The 21,437-nt window shown below is 47.7% G+C and overlaps 1 long non-coding RNA gene across 1 annotated transcript; it reads right to left on the bottom strand.

Moving 5' to 3' along the window:
- Positions 1 to 722: 722 nt before the first annotated feature.
- Positions 723 to 9,747, bottom strand: LOC127493591 (uncharacterized). Its single transcript, XR_016237209.1, has 2 exons — positions 4,800 to 9,747; positions 723 to 1,173 (listed from the first exon to the last, which is right to left on the bottom strand). It is a non-coding gene; the product is annotated as an uncharacterized LOC127493591 (long non-coding RNA).
- Positions 9,748 to 21,437: the final 11,690 nt, after the last annotated feature.

Below are 21,437 nucleotides of genomic sequence, written 5' to 3'. Positions count from 1 at the left end.
TCCCTTCCCTTCCCTTCCCTTCCCTTCCCTTCCCTTCCCTTCCCTTCCCTTCCCTTCCCTTCCCTTCTTCCCTTCTTCCCTTCTTCCCTTCTTCCCTTCTTCCCTTCTTCCCTTCTTCCCTTCTCTGTCTCTCTCTCTGTCTCTCTCAGCAAGCATTTATTGTCCTGAATTGCAGTCATTTGCTGACTTAGCTGAGCCCCAGGACAACACTTTGCGTTCCCTTGCATAGCTAAAGCTGAGTTTTAGCTGCTTGCAACATTTTCATTTCTACAAGAGTATTAAATTATTCAGATGTGCAGGTATGTGCATTTGTCTTAAGAAACATTGCCCATTTCTGGATGTCAGCACCAAAAAATTCAGTCCTACTTTTCTTGGAGAGCAGAGTCCAGAATCTGTCATCATTATGACTTCCCATTGACTGTTCAGTTCATTTTACAGTGCTTACCACTGATTTGTACTTTATGAAAACTAATTTGGTTAAAAAAAAAAAAAAAGGATTTTGCTAGTTAGATCTATGCTTTAAAGTTAGAACCAGCTCTAGTTTGGATTGGGCTATGCCTACCATAAGCCTTTTTTGTAGATGTTTTCCTTTCTCCTCTCCACCTCTTTTCCACCGTCGTTTTTCCCACTTCCTCTACATATTCCTCTTCCTTTCAAAATGTTAGATGGCAAAGTGTATACCACATGGCAGAGGAAGGTAAATGCACACGAGAGAGATGGTAGACCAGTTGAATAATGTATTATAAGGTTCTATTCAGGTGCTACTTATGAATGACAAATCTGACCCAGATTTCTAGGAGGCAAGAAGTGTGACCAGACTTCAAATTGCCCCTTCACATGTGGAAATGCAGTTGCTCAGGAGACAACCACACATAAAGGGGGCACTAAGGACGGCATCGAGGACCAAAGCAGAGAAGAAACCAGAGTTCCTGCCCTGATTCAGGAAGCAAATTTTACATGGGTGCTAGGCAAGTTTCATTAAACTGGGCATATAAATAAGCACAAAATGATCACCTTAACACCCTCACACTCAGGAACTCTGCCTTCTGCTCTCAGATCACGCAAGTATCCCAGTTGCTTCAAAGCTTTCTGTGGCCTCTGCAGGGAAGCTAGGATTTCATGGGTTGCAAGTTGATCAAGCTGAAGGTCGCTGCTGGCCTCTGATGGGGCATCCTACAGAAGTGGGAATGGAATGCAGTTGCAGTTGATGGAGCTTATTTCGAGACAGTAGGTTTGGTCATCAGGACTCAAAACTTCCATTCATTACCTGATAGAATTCTTGGCTTCACTGTTAAAACTAACAGGGACCCAGCAATGAGGCACCCAGAGTCACAAGGATGCTACCCAGACAATGTGCTTTCTGGCTGACATCTGACCCCACCCCTTAAACACTCCAGCCCCAGTGCCTGCCCACAGCTGCTTCAGAGAGAGAGAGATGGAAGTCGGAGTGCTGAGGCATGAGCCATTGCCTCCTTCCTGTTCTCAGTTGCAGCCTCTCAGCACAACTCTGAGCTCAAGAGCTCTTTGAATTTACATACACAAAGCCAGTACTCCAGGAGAAAACTGTCACCAGGATGGCTGGTGAAAAATTCTGCTCTTACATACCTTGTAGATCTGGAACCGAGGTTCCCCTTTGTGCCACAGCCCTGGGTGCTGGGGAGCTACTCACCACTGCAGGCTACTTCTACCTTCATGTCAAGGTCCCTCAGGGATCATGTTAAGCTATGCAACACTGGCTTTGACTAGGACCATCTCAGTATACCCACATTTTGGAGGCTTTTGTTTTGATTTTTTGTTTTTTGTTTGAGAGGCAGAATTAGAGAGGGAGAGCCAGAAGGGTCTTCCCTCTGCTGGTTTGCTCCCCAAATGGTTGCAGTGGCCACAGCTGTGCTGATCCAGAACCAAGAGCTTCTGCCCAGTCTCCCACACAGGTGCAGGGGCCAAGTACTTGGCCATCTTCCACTGCTTTCCCAGGCCATAAGCAGGGAGCTGGATCAGAAGAGAGTACCCAGGATTCGAACCAGTGCCCATATGAGATACCAGAGCCACAGATGGAGCCTTGGCCTACTATGCTACAGCACCAGCCCCCCAAACTATTAATTAACTTAAACAGTATGCACCATTATATTAGTAGGCAGTTGGTTGGGTTGTTTCATTTATTTGTCCGTTTATTTATTTATTTTTAGAAAAGCTGAATGACCCCATGCAAGAAATTCCTTTGAAAATTCTCTCCCTGAACTGACCCTGATCTCAGAGGAAGAGGTCGCACTTTGTGCTTAGACTTTCCAGTGGTTCTAAGGAGTGTATGTGAACGTGACGCTCACAGTCTATACTTATCCCCATCCTACAGATAAGAAAGCAGACTTTAGGGGGCAGCTCAGCCAGAAAATGCTTGTTTTCCCCACTTCAAAGCCCAGGCTCTCCTTCCTCAGTGTGTCTGTGCTTCCCACCCCTCACCCCCAAGCTGGTTACTGGATCATTATTACCCACACTCCTTCTGGGTTAGTAACTTCTCTTGGGCAGAAAAAAAAAAAAAGTGTTGCTTTTCACATAAAGTAGCTATAAACTACTTAACCAAGTAAGAACACCTACAAATATCATCAAGCTACATAGGGATCTGCCAGCCTCACTGCCTCCATGACCGAAAATACACAGGAGTCAGCCTTGCTTCCTTCGGTTGGGCTTCTCGAAGTGCAGTCGCCACTAGCTCTGGCAGCGGGACCCAGCCATTGCATGTTTCAGCAGGCTCTCCAGATAATTCTGGTGCATGTGTTTCAGAAGCACTCGCTTCAGTAAAGCCGAGAGAAACAAACTTTCTGTCTTCCCTCACTTTAAAGCTGACTCACCTGCAAAAACAAAGAATGACACATCCCCAAGTATGCCTCCCAGCTATTAAAATAACTGAAGTGGAATACCATTTTCCTGACTCCATTGGCCACTCACTAATGAGCAATTTAGTAAGCAACTAAAAATGCTCAGAATATGACTTTGCCAGGAAGAGGGGGAAGAAACCAGGGATGGAAGAGTTTATTTCAGCATTCCATAGTAAGGGAATGTGCTCTGTTTGCCTCTTCCCCAGGTAAGAAAGCCAGATAATGTTGTTCATTCTTTCTAACCAGTGTCATGCTGTTCTCCCCATGGGCCTGCTGCCCTATTTGAGGACAAGAATGCACCACTTACACGTCGGGGTTGCCCGTTGCCATTCGCCAGATGCCAGTCACTGTGTGGACTGCTTTGCACCCATTCTCAAACTTAAACTTCCGTCCTACAACGGCGCTTCAAGGGCCCTCGCTCTGCACATGAGAAAACTGAAACTTTAAGTATAAACGGACCCCGCGTCTCTACAGTGGATGTCCTGAGCTGCGTCTCCGTTTCCTTCTGCCTCCTCTGGGTGCTAATGCCGCCCGTTTCTTAACTCTGGGACTGTCAGACGCTGAAGGAGTGTTCCAGGCCTTCCCTCGCAGCCAGTTCTCACTTCTCCGTTAACCCCAGCAGGATGCCCACTCTGGCTAATTTTATGCTCAATGTCTGCAAATGGGAGCCTTTCAACACCCAGACACTGACCTAGGGTGGTGGCTGAGGCTCAAGGCCCCTTGGTGTCTCAGAGACAAGATTGCCCCAGGGAGAAAGAGGGAAGACAGTCATAGTAGCATGAGGAGGCATGATGTAGAAGGATGTGGGAAACCACTCCACAGTGATACTGAGCAACCACCTAAGGTCAATAGAGAAATTAAGGAAAGTATAGTCATATCTATAAATGGCTGACGTTTCTGCCTCACTGCCATACAGTGAGGCTAGCGTGCATATTACTAACTGGATTGAATGAATGGACCTTGTGGGTGTGGCTTGCTATGTTGGAATAGTAACTTTGTTATGATTGTGGCAACGCAGCACTGCAGCATTTGCTGAACATATGACACAGTGCCACTCCTTCAGGGTTGCCACAGGGACCACTGGTTTTATCTGCATGAGGGGCATTAAAAATGATGATGGAGGGGCCAGCATTGGGGCAAAGCAGGGAAGCTGCCACCTACAACGCCAGCACCCTGTATGGGCACCAATGCGTTTCCCAGCTGCTTCATTTCTGATCCAGCTCCGTGCTAATGGCCTGAGAAAAGCAGTGGAAGATGGCTCAAGTGCTTGGCCCCCTACACCCACGTGGGAGACCTAGAAGAAGCTCCTGGCTCCTGCCTTCAGCCTGGCCCGGCCCTGGCTTTTGTAGCCATCTGGGGAGTGAACCAGTGGATAGAAGATCAACCCTCTCTCTCTCTAACTGTGATATTTCAAATAAATAAATAAATCTCTTTTAAACATGTTCATGGAAAATGTGTATTGTGAAAAAACTAAACATGGATTTAATTTTTGCAACACATTAAACATCTTAATTCCATTATTATGAACTTTTTGAAGTACCCTTGTAGTTCCCTAAATTAAAGAATATGTATACACCAATGGTGCCTACATTCTACATTCTAAGACCCGGATCCGGAAAAGGAAGGCTCTCTGGAAAGAAAGGCATCAATGGAGCAGAGATGAAGTAGCGTCTCATCTTGGAGAACAAGCAGGTTATTCGTTCTTTCCTGCACAGTTGCCATGGCTGCTGTCAGCCATGACCTTGTGTGGGAAAATTAGGGCCATGTACGTCCCACCTCCACAGTCTCCAAGGGAACCAATGAGATTGTTTCCCCAAAGTACTTTCTAAGGCCGAAAAAAAATCCCTTTAGTTTGGTAATGGAAAAATATTAGTATTGTCCCAGATACTTGCTCTTAGCAGCCATATAAATATATTAAAAACTCACCACAGTTGAGAAACCATCTTCCATGTGTGGTCACTGGTTAGTTTGACGGCTTCACATCACTGACCTTGGACGTTGGTAATGGACAGAGTGGCGACACAGGGATTCCTTTGCATCTTCCCTGCCGCTTTCTCGGGTTCCTCTCACCCAAAAGTCCTGTCCACAGAGAACTTGCAATTGCAGAGAACAAAGGAAATCATATTATGAGTTAAGCACCTACTACATACCAGGCACTGTGCTAAGAGTGATTTACATGCATCATCTCATAACAGCCTGTGAGGTAAGTACCACCCTTAACTGGCGAAGAACAGAAGGCTCTGAAATCACAGCCCTGGTAGGATGCTAGAGTCTAGACTTGAACCCAGGTCTTCCTCTTTCAAAAGCCAGGCTCTCTGGCGCCATGGCTCACTCGGCTAACCCTCCGCCTGCGGTGCCGGCACCCCGGATTCTAGTCCTGGTTGGGGCACCGGATTCTGTCCCGGTTGCTCTTCCAGTCCAGCTCTCTGCTGTGGCCCGGGAAGGCAATGGAGGATGGGCCAGGTGCTTGGGCCCTGCACCCCATGGGAGACCAGGAGAAGCACCTGGCTCCTGGCTTCAGATAGTCAGATAGGCGCAGTGTGCTAGGTGCAGTGCGCCAGGCGCAACACACCAGCTTTAGCGGCCATTTGGGTGGTGAACCAATGGAAAGGAAGACCTTTCTCTGTCTGTCTCTCTCACTGTCTAACCCTGCCTGTCAAAAAAAAAAAAAAAAAAAAAAAACAGGCTCTCAACATCTACCAAGATGCCTCAGTGAACTGTCATACCACACACCTGACTACTGTGTAGAATGAAGAGGGGTGGACAATTCTCTACAATCAGCATAGAGTGCAGCCACAGACATGTGTAGAGAAAAACAGCCAAGCATGGTTTGAGGGTTCCTGCCTGCTGGGGCTATTCCAGGAAAGAGGTTTCCTTTTCTCTGGGTCCTTAAACCCAAGTGGGTGCCCATTACAGTGGAACATCCAATGGGCTGAGAACCCCAGCTATCAGGGCAAGTAGGGGCACCAGCCTCATCCTTCCCTTAGGAAATGAACACTGCTCCTGTTCTGAATCCTGTCTACACAGCTCTCTCAGTAGCTTTCCCACAAGGCCTTTTGAGAGCCAAGGGCTGAAATACAGAGGATGTTCACCAACCAAAAGCCATGCTGAGGCTCCCATATATGGTCAGTGCACCAAATGCTACTTCAGTTCTGATGTGCCTGTGGATTAATGTGCAGCAGAACCCAGAATAGTGTAGAATTGCTGAAGAGCCGAGAATTTCTCAGACTTCTTCAAGACCCTCAAGTCCCAGAGCAATGACAAGCACATAGTAGAAAATAATCATAGTGAGTATAAGCAACATTCTGCAGCTGCTGGTTCCACATTGGCAGATTCAGCCAACTATGCATGGAAAACATTTGAAAAAAAAATCATGTCTGTTCTGAGTATGACACACTTTTTTCCTTGTCTTTATTCCCTAAACCATACAATGTCACAGCTACTTAAAGAATTTCATATTAGGTATTGTAAGTAGCCCAGAGATAATGTCTAAAGCATAGGCTATATGCAAATATTGCATGATTTTATATAAGGGACTCGAGTATTCACAGATTTGCCTGGGGTCCCAACAATGAGGGATGATGTATTTATTAAGCACTCACCATTTGACCTTCACAACAGTTCCAGGCAATATGCACGGTTATCAGTCTCAAGAAACACAAGCTTGCTGAAGTCACGTGACTTTCCAAGGCCACAGAGGTGATAAGTGATTGAAGCAGAAACGGAGCCCTAGCAGGCTGGATCCAAGGCTGGTGCCCCCTAGCTGCGGCACTGTGGGACCTCAGTGGGTGCGGAGCTGCTGGGAGTCAGGAGTGAGGCTGGCCAGAGGCTCTGCTGCATGGACAGCACCCATAATACACATATGGAAATTGCACAAGCAGGTGGGGAGTGGCTGCCCCGGAGCCCTGGTGGCCCCTTCACAGAGGGGAGACGAGAACCTGTGTGACAGGGCCACCATACAAGCCCGGGTCCAGAAGAGGAGTGCGCAGAGGAAAGAAAGGCATCAGTGGGGCAGAGATGATGGAGCAGCTTGTCCTGGAGAAGGAGCAGGCTTCTCGATCTTTCTCACACAGTTGCCATGGCTGCTCTCAGCCATGACCTTGTGGGGAGAAATTAGGACCGCACATGTCCCACCTCCATCGTCTCCATGGGAACCAAACGAGATCGTTTCTCCAAAGTACTTTGCATGGAGCTGATCAGTCACTCCCTAGATCCCATTGTGGTCGTGACCGCCATCACTCCATCACAGGGCCTTTGACTGACACAAGCCCCAACTTCTGAAAAACAATGAGAAGGTCAGCACGGAGGGAGGCAGGTGTGCCCCCGTCCCTAGACCTGCCACTGAGAGCCATCATGCAGCCTGCTTTGCCCTCAAACCTTTCACCAGCATCACCATTGAGAGGCCTACAAATGGGCCGCAGGCCTGCTTCTCTGTGTCCACCTCTGGATGCTCAGGGCTCAGGGCTAGGAAGCTCTGAAAGGCAGGGGGGGACATGGACGGGCAGGAGGAAAGATGGCTGCCGAGCCAAGCGGGCCCAGAGTAACCAGACTGAAAACAGGCCATAATTTACTCTAAAAATGGTCCCTAATGGTGACGGGCGTGGGCGAGCACAGAGCAGGGAAGCAGATGCCCCTTGGAGTTTTTCATCAGAAATCTAATGAGCCATCCTTTATGCTTGCAATGGTGTTTTACGAGCTACACTGCAATTCTTTAAAACGTCTAGGTCCAGAGCCAGCCCTCTCTGCTCTTCCCTCCTGCTGCCAAGAGAATTGTTGCTATCTTCACCACCACTGATGTCATCCTTGATGGGCCAAAAAAAAAAAAAGCCAAGATGGATGCAGCCTAAACATTTGGTTTGTCCATCCTCTGTTATATATTAGCTGAGATGGCTTTTGGAAGACACAACAGAGACATTATACATAAATCGATAACAATTTTTTCTTTTGTGTTCAAGCCATGAATACTGACTAGCTAATTTTCATGGCAACCCTATAAGATAAGTGAGTTTTATTATCCTGTTCCAATTCAATTCTTCTTCCACATTTTAATCAGCCTCGGCAACTTTAATTTATCTCCATGAAATGATTTTTCCAGCACCCTACATTTTCATCAGATCTTCTTGTCATAGCCAGATACAGCTGGCAAGGCGGTTAAGCGCTGTGGAATGGGGCAGACAGATGAGAATGAAGAATCAAAAAGGCATTGACATGGCCAATGTGAGTGGTTGGAGGGGGCAGGAGAGGGAGCACAACCAGCTCGAGGTGCTGGAGCAGTTTAGCTGGTGTCTGGGTAACCCACAAAGGCAATGAACAGATCGAAAGTGAGGGCCCAAGCAACAGGCACGCCAGTAGAAGCTATGAGATAAGCAACAGACACACAGCACCCACCACGGTCTCCTCTCCCTCCATCAGAGCAGGGGCCTCCTGTGCCCAGTGGGTGGTGGGCTTGGCCCTAGGAGGTTAGTGGGTGTCTTCTTGTGGCTTATGTTGCTATGACAGCATACCTGAGACTGGGTACGTTAGAAAGGCATTCATTTAGCTCCCAAGTCTGAGGTCCAGGAGCATAGCCCTGGTGTGGGCTTCTGGTGAAGGCCTCATGGCAGGAGCATAAGCAAGAGCATGAAGTCGCAAGGCGAGGAAGGAAACAAGACACCAGGGAGGAACCGCTGCCTTCCTTTATAATAACCTGCTCTTTTGGGACTGCTCTGCTTCCCTGAGAACCAATGCACTTTGTGAGACCAGCATCAACCCCTACACAAGGACAGTCCTGATCCAATCATCTCCCATCAGGCCCCACGTCTCAAAGTCACACTACCTTTCAATATCATCCTCTTGAGTTCCAACCTTGAGCACGTGAACCTTGTAGGGACAAAGCACATCCAAACCATAACAACAGGTGTGACAGACAGGGGCTCAGCAGGTGTTTGTAGAGCTGGGCTTGCCCTCTTGGGCTTCTGCCAGTGCCATGAGAAGAACCTCCCAGGTAGCACTAGTTCAAACAGGAGGAGAGACCTGTGCAGCAGACCTGGAGCATGCCCAGGCAAAGACACATTTATCAAGCATATGACACAGCAAGTTCTTTTTGGCTTCAAGGCCTTCATATGGGCTATTTCCTTGGCTTAAAATACTCTTTCCTGTACTCTTCCCAAGCCCAATAATGCCTTCTCATCCAGTCTCAACGTAAATGTCACTTCCTCAGAAACCCCTGCCATGACTGTCTCCAGTCGAAATTATGCCCCTGTGTTAAGTCTATCTAGCATGCCTGGTCCTTTTCTTTCATTGAACCACACTTTGTTTGTATGTTCGATGTTTGTCTCTGGATTACATTCCCTGAGAGCAATGAGCTTACCTTAGACTTCTTTTAGTTCTAACAGAGTCATCAACACATAGTAGGCACTTAGTAAAAAGGTGCACAATGTTTGCAATACACCAAACATTCTCCTGGAGGAAGAGACTATAATGGACACCGTGGTGACACAGAGCCTTTATGTGAAAGAGCTTTGACCACCAGCCACTGCACAGTGGCAGGCTAGTGCTACTTAATTCCTTTCTGCCTATGGTCAGGATTGACCTGGAGGTTGAGGTGAGATGTCTTGTTACCTATTGCTGTGTGATAGATTAAGCCCAATTGTCGTGGCTTCAAAAAACAGTTCTCCATCACCTCTCAAGGCTTCTCTGATCAGGAATTTGGGAAGAATGTGGCTGGGCAGCTCTGGTGCAGTGTCTCTCCCGAGGTTGTGGTCAGGTCATGCCTGAGAAGTTGGGGGATGGCCAGGCGCCTCTCTCTGTTTCTATAGTCAGGGCTATTTCATGTGGTACTTCTCTACACGGTGACCTCAGAGTAGGTGGTGCACTTCCATCCCAGCTCAGGACTCTGGTGGAAATTTTATAGTGAGCAGAGCAGAAACTGCATAATCTTGTTTTTCAATTGAGGTTAAAACACACACACACACACACACACACACACACACACACACCACATTTTCCACCTTCACCACGTCTAAGTGTGGACCTCAGTCGTATGCAAATGGCTGTACAACCAATCTCCAGAACTTTCTCACCTTGCAGAAAGAAACTCTATACCACTTAAAGAATTTCCTACTCGCCCTTACCCCAAACCCCTGCAAACCACTATTCTACTTTCTGTTTCTATGAATTCGATTACTTGAGGTTTCTCATGAAAGTGGAACCAGGCTGCACCTCTCTTTCTGAGACCGGCCCACTTCACCCAGCCCAATGCCCCCAACGTTCATTGGTGCTGCAGATGGTGGAAGGATCTCCTTCCTTTGTAAGGCTGAATAACATCATATTATATGCACGTACCGCATTTTCTTTATCTGCTCATCTGTCGTTGGACGTTTTGGCTGCCTCCACCACTTAGCTGTTATGAATAATGTTGCCATGAACTTGGCTGTGTTGAGACCCTGCTTGCTGCATCTCCTTTTAAGACTAACCTTAGGTGTCACTAAATGTCACTTCTTCCAATATCACAAACCCACTGATTCGATATGAGTGAACACAGACACCATATCTCGATGGAAGGAATATCCAAGTCATATTATAAGAAGAGCATGGGGAGTTGAAGATACTGTCACACCTATCTGCACCCTGCCACATGAGACTTTAGCCAGAGGTGGGGGGATGGAGGGAGGTAGTAGTAAAAGAGGGGGCTGGAGCTGTGGAGCAGTGGGTAAATCTGCAGCCTGCAGCACTGGCATCCTGTATGGGCACCAGTTCAAGTCCTGGCTGCTCCACTTACAAGCCAGCTCTCTGCTGTGGCCTGGGAAAGCAGTGGAAGATGGCCCAAGTCCTTGGGCCCCTGAACCCATGTGGGAGACCTGGAAGAAGTTCCTGGCTCCTGGCTCCTTGCACCAGATTGGCGAATTGGGGAGTGAACCATCGAATGGAAGACCTCTCTCTCTCTGCCTCTTCTGAAGTCATGAATGAAGACCCTGCTCACCACTAGCTTGTATTCTGTAGAAAATAGCTCCCAGCACTTCCTAGCTTTTACCCTGTTTTTCTCTTCTTCATAGCACTTATCTCTCTCACAGCTAGTTCAATTATTTATTTTTGTGTCCTTCTCCACTGGAATGCAAGTTGCAAAAGAACAGAACTTTTTTTTTTTTTTTTTTTTTTTTTTGCTGCCATATACCAGAATTGACCATGGTGCATGACATGTGGTAGGCATTCAATAAAATTTTTACTGAATGAATGACTGGATTAAAAAAGGAGAAAGTTTGAGTTCTGTGTTTTAAAGTGGAGTCAGAGTTGTCTGGTGTCGTCAGACAAATACACAAAGCCAGCCCTGCTCATCAGCATCCCCGTGGCCTTTGAGAAGCTGTTGAAGAAGGGAAGGGGGTGGGCAGCAAAGCGGCTGGTGCTGAAACTCACAGCCAGTGTACTGTGCTCCATAGAAAGGTGGGGTCAAGCGGCGGAATATTGAAAATGGGCTCCTCGGCCCCTGTGCGGTCCACTGCCCTCACTCAGCAGAGGGGACAGCTGGTGCCCTAGGAGGGAAGAGCCCTGCCCAGGAACATCCAAAGCCGAGGCTAAAACTGGACAGCCCAAGCCCTGTGATTCATCGCACTCCTGCACAAATTGTGGAAACGCGTCTCAGGAATTATCTCACCACAGACAAGTCTCAAGCCCACTCCCATTCCCTGGCAGATGTGACAGGTGGCTTTGTCACCCTGCATCCCAGCCCCTCAGGCCCAGGTGCAGCTGTGACAGAGTCTCACTTCAAGTGTCCCCTGCCTTTGTTCTTCCCCCTCAGAACTTCCTCCTAAACTACAGGAGCCCTCTCAGGCCACACTCAGATTGGGCCAGGAAGAGAGAGTAGTTGAAGCCCCCAGGAGCAGCTGTCCACCGGAGGAGAAGAGGAGGGCCAGCGCTGAGGCGTAGCAGGTAAAGTCACTGCCTACAGTGCTGGCATCCCATATGGGCACTGGTTCTCGTCCCAGCTGCTCCACTTTCCATCCAGCTCTCTGCTATGGCCTGAGAAAGCAGTAGAAGATGGCCCATGTCCTTGGGCCTCTGCACCCATGTGAGAGACCCGGAAGAAGCTCCAGGCTTCTGGCTTCAGATTGGCACAGTTCCAGCTGTTGCAGCCATTTGGGGAGTGAACCAGTGGATGGAAGATCTCTCTCTCTCTCTCTCTTTCTCTCTCTGCCTCTGTAGCTCTGCCTTTCAAATAGATAAACAAATCCTTTTTCAAAAAATTAGAAAGGAGAACAGGATCTGCTAGACAATTGCCCAGCCTTCCAAGCCATGACGGACAGGTCTAGAAGCCGTCCTTAGGCATCAGCGGCCCCTGCAGAGCCTTTGGAGTCTGAGGCAGTGACCCCCACACTCAGTTGACTTCCTCTTCTTCATGCACACCTTCCTGTCCCCTCAGCCCTGCTCGTTGCCATCACCTCACATGTTACTACGCTCCTCTGTAATCCCTCAGCACGAGCTCCGCCTCAGAGAAACCCACACGAGGCCATCAGTCTACTGGTGGTGCAGAAAGGATCTCAATCTGTCTTAGTCGTGCAGAGACAGATCATTAGGAGTAGATGCAGAAGGAAGGGGTTAATGGGACAACGTAAACAGTGCCTAGCTGAATGTCTGATCATGACAGATGCTAACTCAGTGTTACCATCTTTTATCCTTTCTAAGACACATCTTGCCTTGCTTGCACATTCTAACATTTCCTTTTTTTTTTTTTTTAAGATTTATTTTATTTATTTGAAAGAGTCACAGAGAGAGATAGAGACAGAGGGAGAGGTCTTCCATCCAGTGGTTCATTCCCCAGATGGCCGCATTAGCTGGAGCTGCGCCAATCTGAAGCCAGGAGCTTCTTCTGGGTCTCCCACATGGGTGCAGGGACCCAAGGACTTGGGCCATCTTCTACTGCTTTCTCAGGCCATAGCAGAGAGCTGGATTGGAAGAGGAGCAGCCGGGACTAGAACTGGCGCCCACATGGGATGCCGGCGCTTCAGGCCAGGGCGTTAACCCGCTGCGCCCCAGCGCCAGCCCCAACATTCTAACATTTCAAAAGACAACATATATTTTAAAATCAATGTTATAGCTAGCTATGAATGGCAACCTTTTTTTCTTTCTTAGAAATACATAAATATTTGGGTGTATCTCGCAGCCTTTGACTTTTGTAGTTCTCACTCAGGTTCTCCCTATGACATGAGTCAGGGGAAGGAAATGAACGGTCCAGGTACAAAGAGAATATAAGGGACAGAGTTCATCAACATCCTAGTCCCAGAAAGCCAGGTGAACCAGAACTCTCTGGTGCTAGAGAGAAAGAGACAGGGAGATCCTGAGGTCTTCAGGGAAGATGGCCATAAAGGCAGAGACTACTCATCCAGCCCTCGCACCTGGGCAACACGCCGAGGGAGGGGCCGGCAAACGTTGGTGTAGAAAGTGAGAGATCTGTTCTACCTGCCCTGGAATACACACTGGAGGTGGGGCAGGTAAGGCAGAGAGGGGGGCATTTTTGAAAGCTCAAGGCCGAGTCTGGTGCTGTGGCGTAGAGAGTAAAGCTGCCACCTGCAGTGCCTGCATTCCATAAGGGCACCAGTTCGAGTCCCAGCTGTTCCATTTCTGATCCAGCTCTCTGCTATGGCCTAGAAAAGCAGTGGAGGATGACCCAAGTGCTTGGGCCCCTGCACCCGCTGGGAGACCTGACTCCTGGCTTCGGATCAGGGCAGCTCTGCTGTTGTGGCTATTTGGGGAGTGAATCAGCAGATAGAAGACCTCTCTCTCTCTGTGTGTCACTGCCTTTCAAATAAATAAATAAATCTTAAAAAGAAAGAGAGAGAGAGAGGAATAAAGAGAGAGAGAGGAAGAAAGAAAGCTAGTTAGTTCAAGGTCATCAAAACACCAGTTCAACAAGGAGACTGAGTCAGCCTTCACCATGGCTCCCATACCCGGGAACACACTGGAGGCTGCAGACCCTCCAGGGAAGGTAACTTGCATCCATTTCATCGCCTACTTTTTTTCTTTCCCTGCTGCAGGTCTGAAGGCTCCCCCGCCGGGCTCTCGGTGCCTCGTACTCCCCTCACTAATCATGACATCCCCTGTCATCCCAGGCAGCCTCTTCCCCTCATAGGTCCGTCCATCTGACTCCCATAGCCCTTTGTAACCTGGCCTTTCTCCCCTTTCCCCTCCACTCAAACAGAACCACCCTGTCTCCTGTTTCTATCAGCTCAGCTCCCTCTCCACTGCAGCAGATGGAGGCATGTGGCACTGAGGGCGGACGATGAGTTATCCCTGATAAGGACCATTTATGTCTTAATAAGGCTTTGTATGTCCTGAGCCCACAGGGACAGGCATATGCTCAGTATCCCATCGCAAACCCACAGGGTCGCTGCGGGACATTTTTAGGCTTTTGAGGGAAACACAGAGACATCTGGCAGACCCATGATGAAGTTGTTTGGACATACTTCCTTGAGAAACAAAACCATCAAATCTTTCTTTGGCTTACAAGAGTCATAAATAAAGCAGTGAAACAGTAAGCATGCTGTAAACAGAATGTTTCAGAGCTTCTACCTTAAGCCAAAGGAATAGGGAAGGCTAGCACTCAGCCACATAAAAAAGCGCTGGGAAGGGAGTCTGAGTGGAAGTCCCCCTCACGGCCCTCAATCATACCACACCGGGCTCAGCGCTGTGGCATAGCAGGTGAAGCCACCACCTGCAACACCAGACTCCTATATGGACACCAGTTCAAGTCCTGGCTGCTCCACTTCTGATCCAACTCCCTGCTTCTGTGCCTGGGAAAGCAGTGGAAGACCGTTCAGGTCCTTGGGCCACTGCACCCATGTGGGGGACCCGGAAGAAGATTCTGGCTCCTGGCTTCACTCTGGTCCAACCAGGCTGTTGCAGCCATTTGGGGAGTGAACCAGTGGATGGGGGATCTCTCTCAATATATATGTATATCTATATATCTGTACCTATCTATATATATAGATATGCATATATAGAGATCTATATTTATATTTATATAGAGAGATATCTATCTACATATATAGATAGAGATACAGATATCTATAGATATCTCCCTCCCTCTCTCTCTCTCTGTAGCTCTGCCTCTGAATAAATAAATCTTTGCTAAAAAATATCATACCACACTGTATAAGTGGGTGTCCCCATTCCAGTGGTCAATTTCCCCAGTCCTATCACCAAATTCCAAGTCTCATTCTGGGTAACATCTGATTCCAAGACCATCTGTCCCTAAAAATGAGTCTGACCATGGGCCGATGGACAAAAAGGCATGTGTTCAGAGACCAGGGACTATGAGGTTCGGTGGTCAGGGTCAGGGGGAGCCTGCCCCTCCAGCCCTTCTCTCTGCAGGGAGGGGCAGAAAGCAGTAGGTCTCAGATCCATGTCCATACAACCTGGCATCCCCAGATCCTATTAAATGGCCTCTCCTTCCCTCCTACAATGCAAATACCATCTTTTCTTCAAGACCTGGGGTCCAGCGTGTATATTCTTTGTATTTATCCTAAATCTGAATTCTCCACTAGAATATAAACTCTTTTGTTCACTTCTGTATATCCAGGACCTGTAAGAGTACCTGGCATGTAGTAGGCACTCAGTAAACTCACTGAGGAAATGAACCAGAATTCCATGAAATAACTGACCCCTGCTGTCCTGGCCATTCATCTCATGAATCAACTCCTCTCCCACACCAAGAACGGCACTAGCTATGTACTGTTCTCAGAAGGATTGAAAAAAAAAAAGTCCCTCAGATCAATGTGTGTGTGATGTGGTCCAGAGGAGGAGCCCTGCCTGAGAAAGGCTGTCTGTGAGCGTAAGAAGTGCCGCTCCCGCCACCCAGATGGGGTGACTGCCTGCACCCGTGATGGAAGCCGCGGTGAGAGGCCGTGAAGAGGGAAATCTGCCTCACGACCGGGGTGCTCTCAGGGCGGGACGCCCAGCCACCCCGCAAGCTGCCTCGTGGGATCTCCCGGCTAATGGCTCTCAGTAAGCAGACGCAGCCTTTGAAAGGTTTCGCAAAAGGGCGCACACACAATCGAGACTGCAGTCTGAGTACTGTCTGGTGCTGATAAGGCTGCCTGGGAACGCCCTGTCCTATCCCTTCCCCAGAGCTCTTTGAGAGGCAGCCAAGCATTGGAGACCAGCCGAGCGGTACTAAGTGCATTATCTTGTCTAAGCAAAGCCTAAGAAGTAAATTAAGATCCTTGCTGACCTCACTGACTTGACAGCAACAACAACAACAAAAAATCTCTGCTTTCTACCTAACGTCCCGCCAGTGCCTTACAGAGAACCGCCTCCCTCCCCTTAAAATTGCGCTGCGTCCGAGGAGACGGGTCCGTTCTGCAGTCTGGTTCTGTAAGGGGCACTTCTGTCTCACCCTTCGTCGTGACGGGCAGGTCTAGAAGGTCCACGCGCACCTTCCTGTCCCCTCAGCCCTGCTCGCTGGCATCACCTCACACGTCGCTACGTTCCTCTGTAATCCCTCAGCAGGAGCTCCGCCTCAGAGAAACGCACCCGAGGTGATCAAGTGGGGCAGTTCCCCTAAGTAAGGGGAATGAGATTACCTAGACCCTCAGGAGCCATCCTAGGAGCTATGGTGGAGTCCCTAAGTCAGCTCCCTGTGAAGAAAATCAAGGCGGTGAGGACGGAGGGCAGTGTGTGCAGTAAGTAGTGCCCATGATGAGAATCTCATGGACAGCACAGGCTTTTCCAGTAAAAACAGCAACTGTAATCTTCAGCACCCTCAGTACCAAATAAGAGAAAAACACCTTTGTTAGTGTTATTTCCAGGTTGTCCATTCAGATATTCTGGGCTGGTTGCAGTGGACCAAGAGTTAAATGAAGAAGAAAAAAAAATCAAGTTGTCTCTTTGAAGTGTTGCTTTTTTTTTTTTTTTAAGATTTATTTATTTGGGGGCCACACTGGGGTAACAGAAAGGGCCGCTGACTTGGACTATCTTCTACATGGGTGCAGGGGCCCAAGGATTTGGGCCATCTTCCACTGCTCTTCCAGGCCATAGCAGAGAGCTGGATCGGAAGCGGAGCAGCTGGGACTCGAACCAGCACCCCTATGGGATGCTGGCACTGCAGGCGGCGGCTTTACCTGCTATGCCACAGCACTGGCCCCACCCTTGGTCTGCAAAACCGAAATCCTTTTCACGTTGCCAGCTCTGGTTCTTTGTTTTAAGGGCTTACGTGATCAGACTGGGCCCTGAACAGTCTGGTATAACCTTCTCATCTCAAATGTTGACCATTATTGACATCTATAAAATCGCTTTTGTAATTGTAAAATAATACATTCACAGGGTACATTAAGGCCTGGACACCTTTTGGGGGCCCTTATTCTACTACCACAGGAAGGAAGGCAATTCGCCCAAGAACAGCCCCAGCCAAGGATCCAAAAAAGAGATAGAATATGGAAAGAGATAGAACAAAATTCCCACATTTGTGACACGTCTGGGTCTAGAGCTACTGGATAACGAAGCTCCCTGGACTCTCAATTCCTATACCCTTCATCCTATAGCTCTTACCCTACTCCAGCCTAGAGCTTCCTCAGCAGCCGCTCCGAGCTACACGCTGCTCCCTTCCCATTCACTAATGTAAAAAAGAAGTCTGTCCTCCACCAGCACTGCCCCCCTCAACAGAAATAGCAAATGTTCGTTTCTTGCTCATGATGCATTTCCACTATGGGTTGGCCAAAACACTCTGCTCCAAATCTCCTCTCTCCGGGCTCCAGACTGACAGAGCGACCACAATTTCAAATCTTGCCACATGCCATGCAGGGGAATGGGAGGGTCTGGAGGGACATGCCAGCCTGGAAGTGACACACATCCCTCCCACACCAATGCAATGGCCTCACTGCCACATGATGCTACCCACACAGAAGGTCCAAGAAGGGCAAGCTTACCATTTGCCCATAGCAAACCTACCCTGGGCTGCTGAGAGCAGCATTAGTGTCTGCTACAACCCCCCTTGTTAATGTTTATAACAATGGTACCCATATTCTTTTTCCTTTTTATTAAGAATTATTGGAAAGGTAGAGTTACAAAGAAAAGGAGAAACAGAGATCTTCGATCCACTGGTTCATTCCCCAAATGGCCACAACAACCAGAGCTGTGCCAGGTTGAAGTCAGGAACCAGGAGCTTCTTCCAGGTACAGGGTACAGGGACTCAAGTACTTGGATCACCCTTCAGTGCTTCCCCAGACACATTAGCAGAGAGCTGGATCAGAAGTTGGGCAGCTGGGACTCAAACAAGTGCCCATATGGGATGTCAGCACTGCAGACAGCAGCTTTACCCACTACACCACAGTGCTACCCCCATATTCTTCTAATGTCCCAGGTTCTAGACTTTGAAGGCCTTTCTCAATGAATTCTCAGAGCAAATCAATTATCAGGTCCTGTCTACTCTTGCTTTGAAGTGTCTGTGCCACCGCACCCTTACTTTCCAGCAGCCCTATTGCTACCTTGTGTTGGCAGCAGAGTGTTGTATGGTGTTCTTCAAAGCTTTTCCCTTAGACCCACAGTGAGAAATGTAATTTACAGTAAGACCAAGCACAAAAACTCACATGCACACCCACAGTTACACACAATGGAACATAAAAATTAATCATATTATACTGTTCTGCTCTCTTACTTTAATGAGAGTCATGATCCACTAAATTGATTTTATAACTGCTATTGAGTTGTGGACCACAAAAATGATACCCATCCTTCAGGTGAGGGTTACCTTAATGACTAGGAGTCCCTGGTACCTAGGACTGCATAGCGGTATTGTCCTTTTTCCCATTTTATCCCTCTTCAGTTCATCAATAAAAAGTTTATTAAGATTTTGTCACCTAAGGAAAGATGTGCTAGGGACTGGGGTTCCAAAGATAATAAGACATAATCAGTTTTTTTCTGAAGAGTTCACCAAGTAACATGTGAGCAGATAATTGCCACAAGAGGGAAGAAAACATCCTGTAGTAGAAGAATGGACATCGTTTTCATGACAATCCGTGAAGAACAGAACACCGTTCTTAGAGGAAGTGAGCGGCATTAACACTGATTAAATCCTGCTCTGTTCATGAGGTTCCTACATGAGGCTATCTCACCTGCCTCATTACCCATTCATCTGTCCAATCTGCCCGCCTTTTGCTCCCCATCAAGGAAGATACTCTTTTCAGGCTGAGATAGAAGACCAAAGTTCTTTTCCCTGCAACGCCATTGGTTCTTTTATTTTTTAAGATTTATTTTATTTATTTGAAAGGCAGAGTGAGAGAGAGAGACAGAGAGAAATCTGTTATCCACTGGTTCACTCCCCAAATGGCCAAACATCCAGGGTGAGGCCAGGCCAAAGGCAGGAGACAGGAACTCCATCTGGATTGCCAATATGGGCAGCAGGTGTCCAAGTACTTGGGCCATTCTCCACTGTCTTTCCAGGCACATTAGCAGGGAGCTGGATTGGAAGTGGAGCAGCTGGGACTCATATGGGATGCCAGCAATGCCGGCAGCAGCAGCCCCTGCCATTGGTTCTTGTCCTAAGGTGAGGCTGGTCATGGTACTGTCTCTTCCCTGGACACATCTGTAGAAGTCCTTGCACTTGCTGTTGGCTCTGAATGAATGGCCACATTGCCTCTTCTCTTTGACCCATCCTACCCTCCTCTAACACCCTTCTCTGGCCTTGCACTTCAAGAATCCTCTTCAGAGTGCTCCAGCCTAACCTAGTCCTTTATGAATCTTAAGAGCAGATATCTTCATGTTTTCTTGCATATTACCTTAACATTTTAAAAATAATTCATATGCATCCTGCAGAATTTTAAACTGACACTCAAAATGTGAATTCTAAAATTTCCAACATGGTCTGTGGTGCCTATGGGCTCTGAGAGTATTTTTTGTCAGAATCTTGGAGCTGTAGGGGTGGGCGTTGTGATATTGTGGGTTAAACCTATGCCTGGAAACCTGCGTCCCACATGGGAGTGCCTGGGATCAAGTCCTGCCTCCACTTCCAATCCAGCTTCCTGCTTATGTGACTGGGAGGCAGAAGTACTTAGATTGCTGCCACCTACGTGGGAGACACAGATGGAGTTCCTGCCTCCTGGCTTCAGCCCTTCATAGTCTGAGCTCTTGTGGGAATTTGGGGAGCGAACTAGTGAATGGAAGACCTATATCTATCTATCTGTCTCTCCCTCTCTCTCTCTCTGTCACTCTTGCCTTTCAAATAAATAAAGTTTTAAAAATTATAGAGCTGTAAATCTTGATTATTCTATTTATAAAATATATCCACTTAGGCCAGCACTGTGGTGTAATAGGCTAAGCCTCTGCCTAGGCACCAGCATCCCATATGGGACATGCAGGTTCATGTCCTGGCTGTTCCTCTTCCCACCCAGCTCTTTGCTAATGACCTGAGAAATCAGTGGAAGATGATGCCTAAGTGCTTAGGCCCTTGCATCCATGTGGGTGACCCAGAAGAAGCTCCTGGCTCCTGGCTTCTGATCAGCCCAGCTCCAGCAGTTGCAGCCATTTGGGGAGTGAACCAGTGGGTGGAAGACCTTTCTCTCTCTCTCTCTCTCTCTCTCTCTCTCTCTCTTTCTCCCCACCCTCTCTCTGTCTGTAACTCTACTTAGCAAAGAAATAAATAGATTTTTTAAATGTACTATGTAACTTGGAAAACTCAGTTCTCAGTGTTAAACCAATTATCCAATCTGACTTGCTTTCTATCAGAAAAAATCCTGCTTTGATTTTTCAATTCAAATAACCTATCCCTCTGACACTTACCCCTCTGACAACCATTTCATTTTTAAATTCTAACTCAGAGATGGACAGATGGATGGACGAATAGAGAAATCCTCAGAGCTTTGCCAAGACTATCTCTTGGGTGAAATAAGGGACCACTTCCCTCAATATTTCCTGCCTGTACCCCTGGGACACCCTACAGGGGCATGACATCCTAGAATTGTCCCATTGTTTGGTTTACTGGAGCAATGCACATTAATAAGATTTAGGATGGGAGAGAGATTTGTCTTTCCTTGGTAAAGAAGATTTAAAAGAGAATTTGGGAAGAATCAAACAAACACAGACTTGGCAAATCAATGTTAGGAAAGAGTGTAGTTGGAAATTGAGAATCTAGAAATTAATCCTCTTACAGTTCATTGAAAGGTCTTGTAGAAATTCACCTATTCCTCAAAGGGAAGGTATGCCCTTTGGGTTGAAGATGGCTGCCTGGAGGTGTCCACAGGGAGACCCACAGTCCCGCTCCATAGTAAGGTGTATGGAAAACTGAACTTGCCAACTTTCTGAGCCACATACCAGGTTTCAGAGAATCCATCAAGGCCATACACTCAATTCCTCTCAGCTTTGTGTCCTATATTAACTGTGGGTTATTTTCACTTTATTTCCATAGTGGATTCTAAACTTTTTGAACAGAGAAGCTCCACAAACTTATTTTAGCTTCTCCCCTTTTTCCCTCTGAAAAGCAAACCCCTGACTTGGGCACTTCTTCCTGTTACACAGGTGTCTGGAACCACATGGTAATTTAAGGGTGGGTTGGTGAATGCAGAAACAAGATGTACCATAAGTCATCTACGTAATTGCAACGAA

This window comes from Oryctolagus cuniculus, chromosome 7, assembly GCF_051225735.1.
Source record: "Oryctolagus cuniculus isolate XC-2025 breed Fujian yellow rabbit chromosome 7, ASM5122573v1, whole genome shotgun sequence".
In the NCBI taxonomy this organism is placed as follows: Eukaryota; Metazoa; Chordata; class Mammalia; order Lagomorpha; family Leporidae; genus Oryctolagus; species Oryctolagus cuniculus.
Note: the sequence above shows the minus strand (reverse complement) of the source record. Positions and strands in the feature narration are given on the sequence as shown.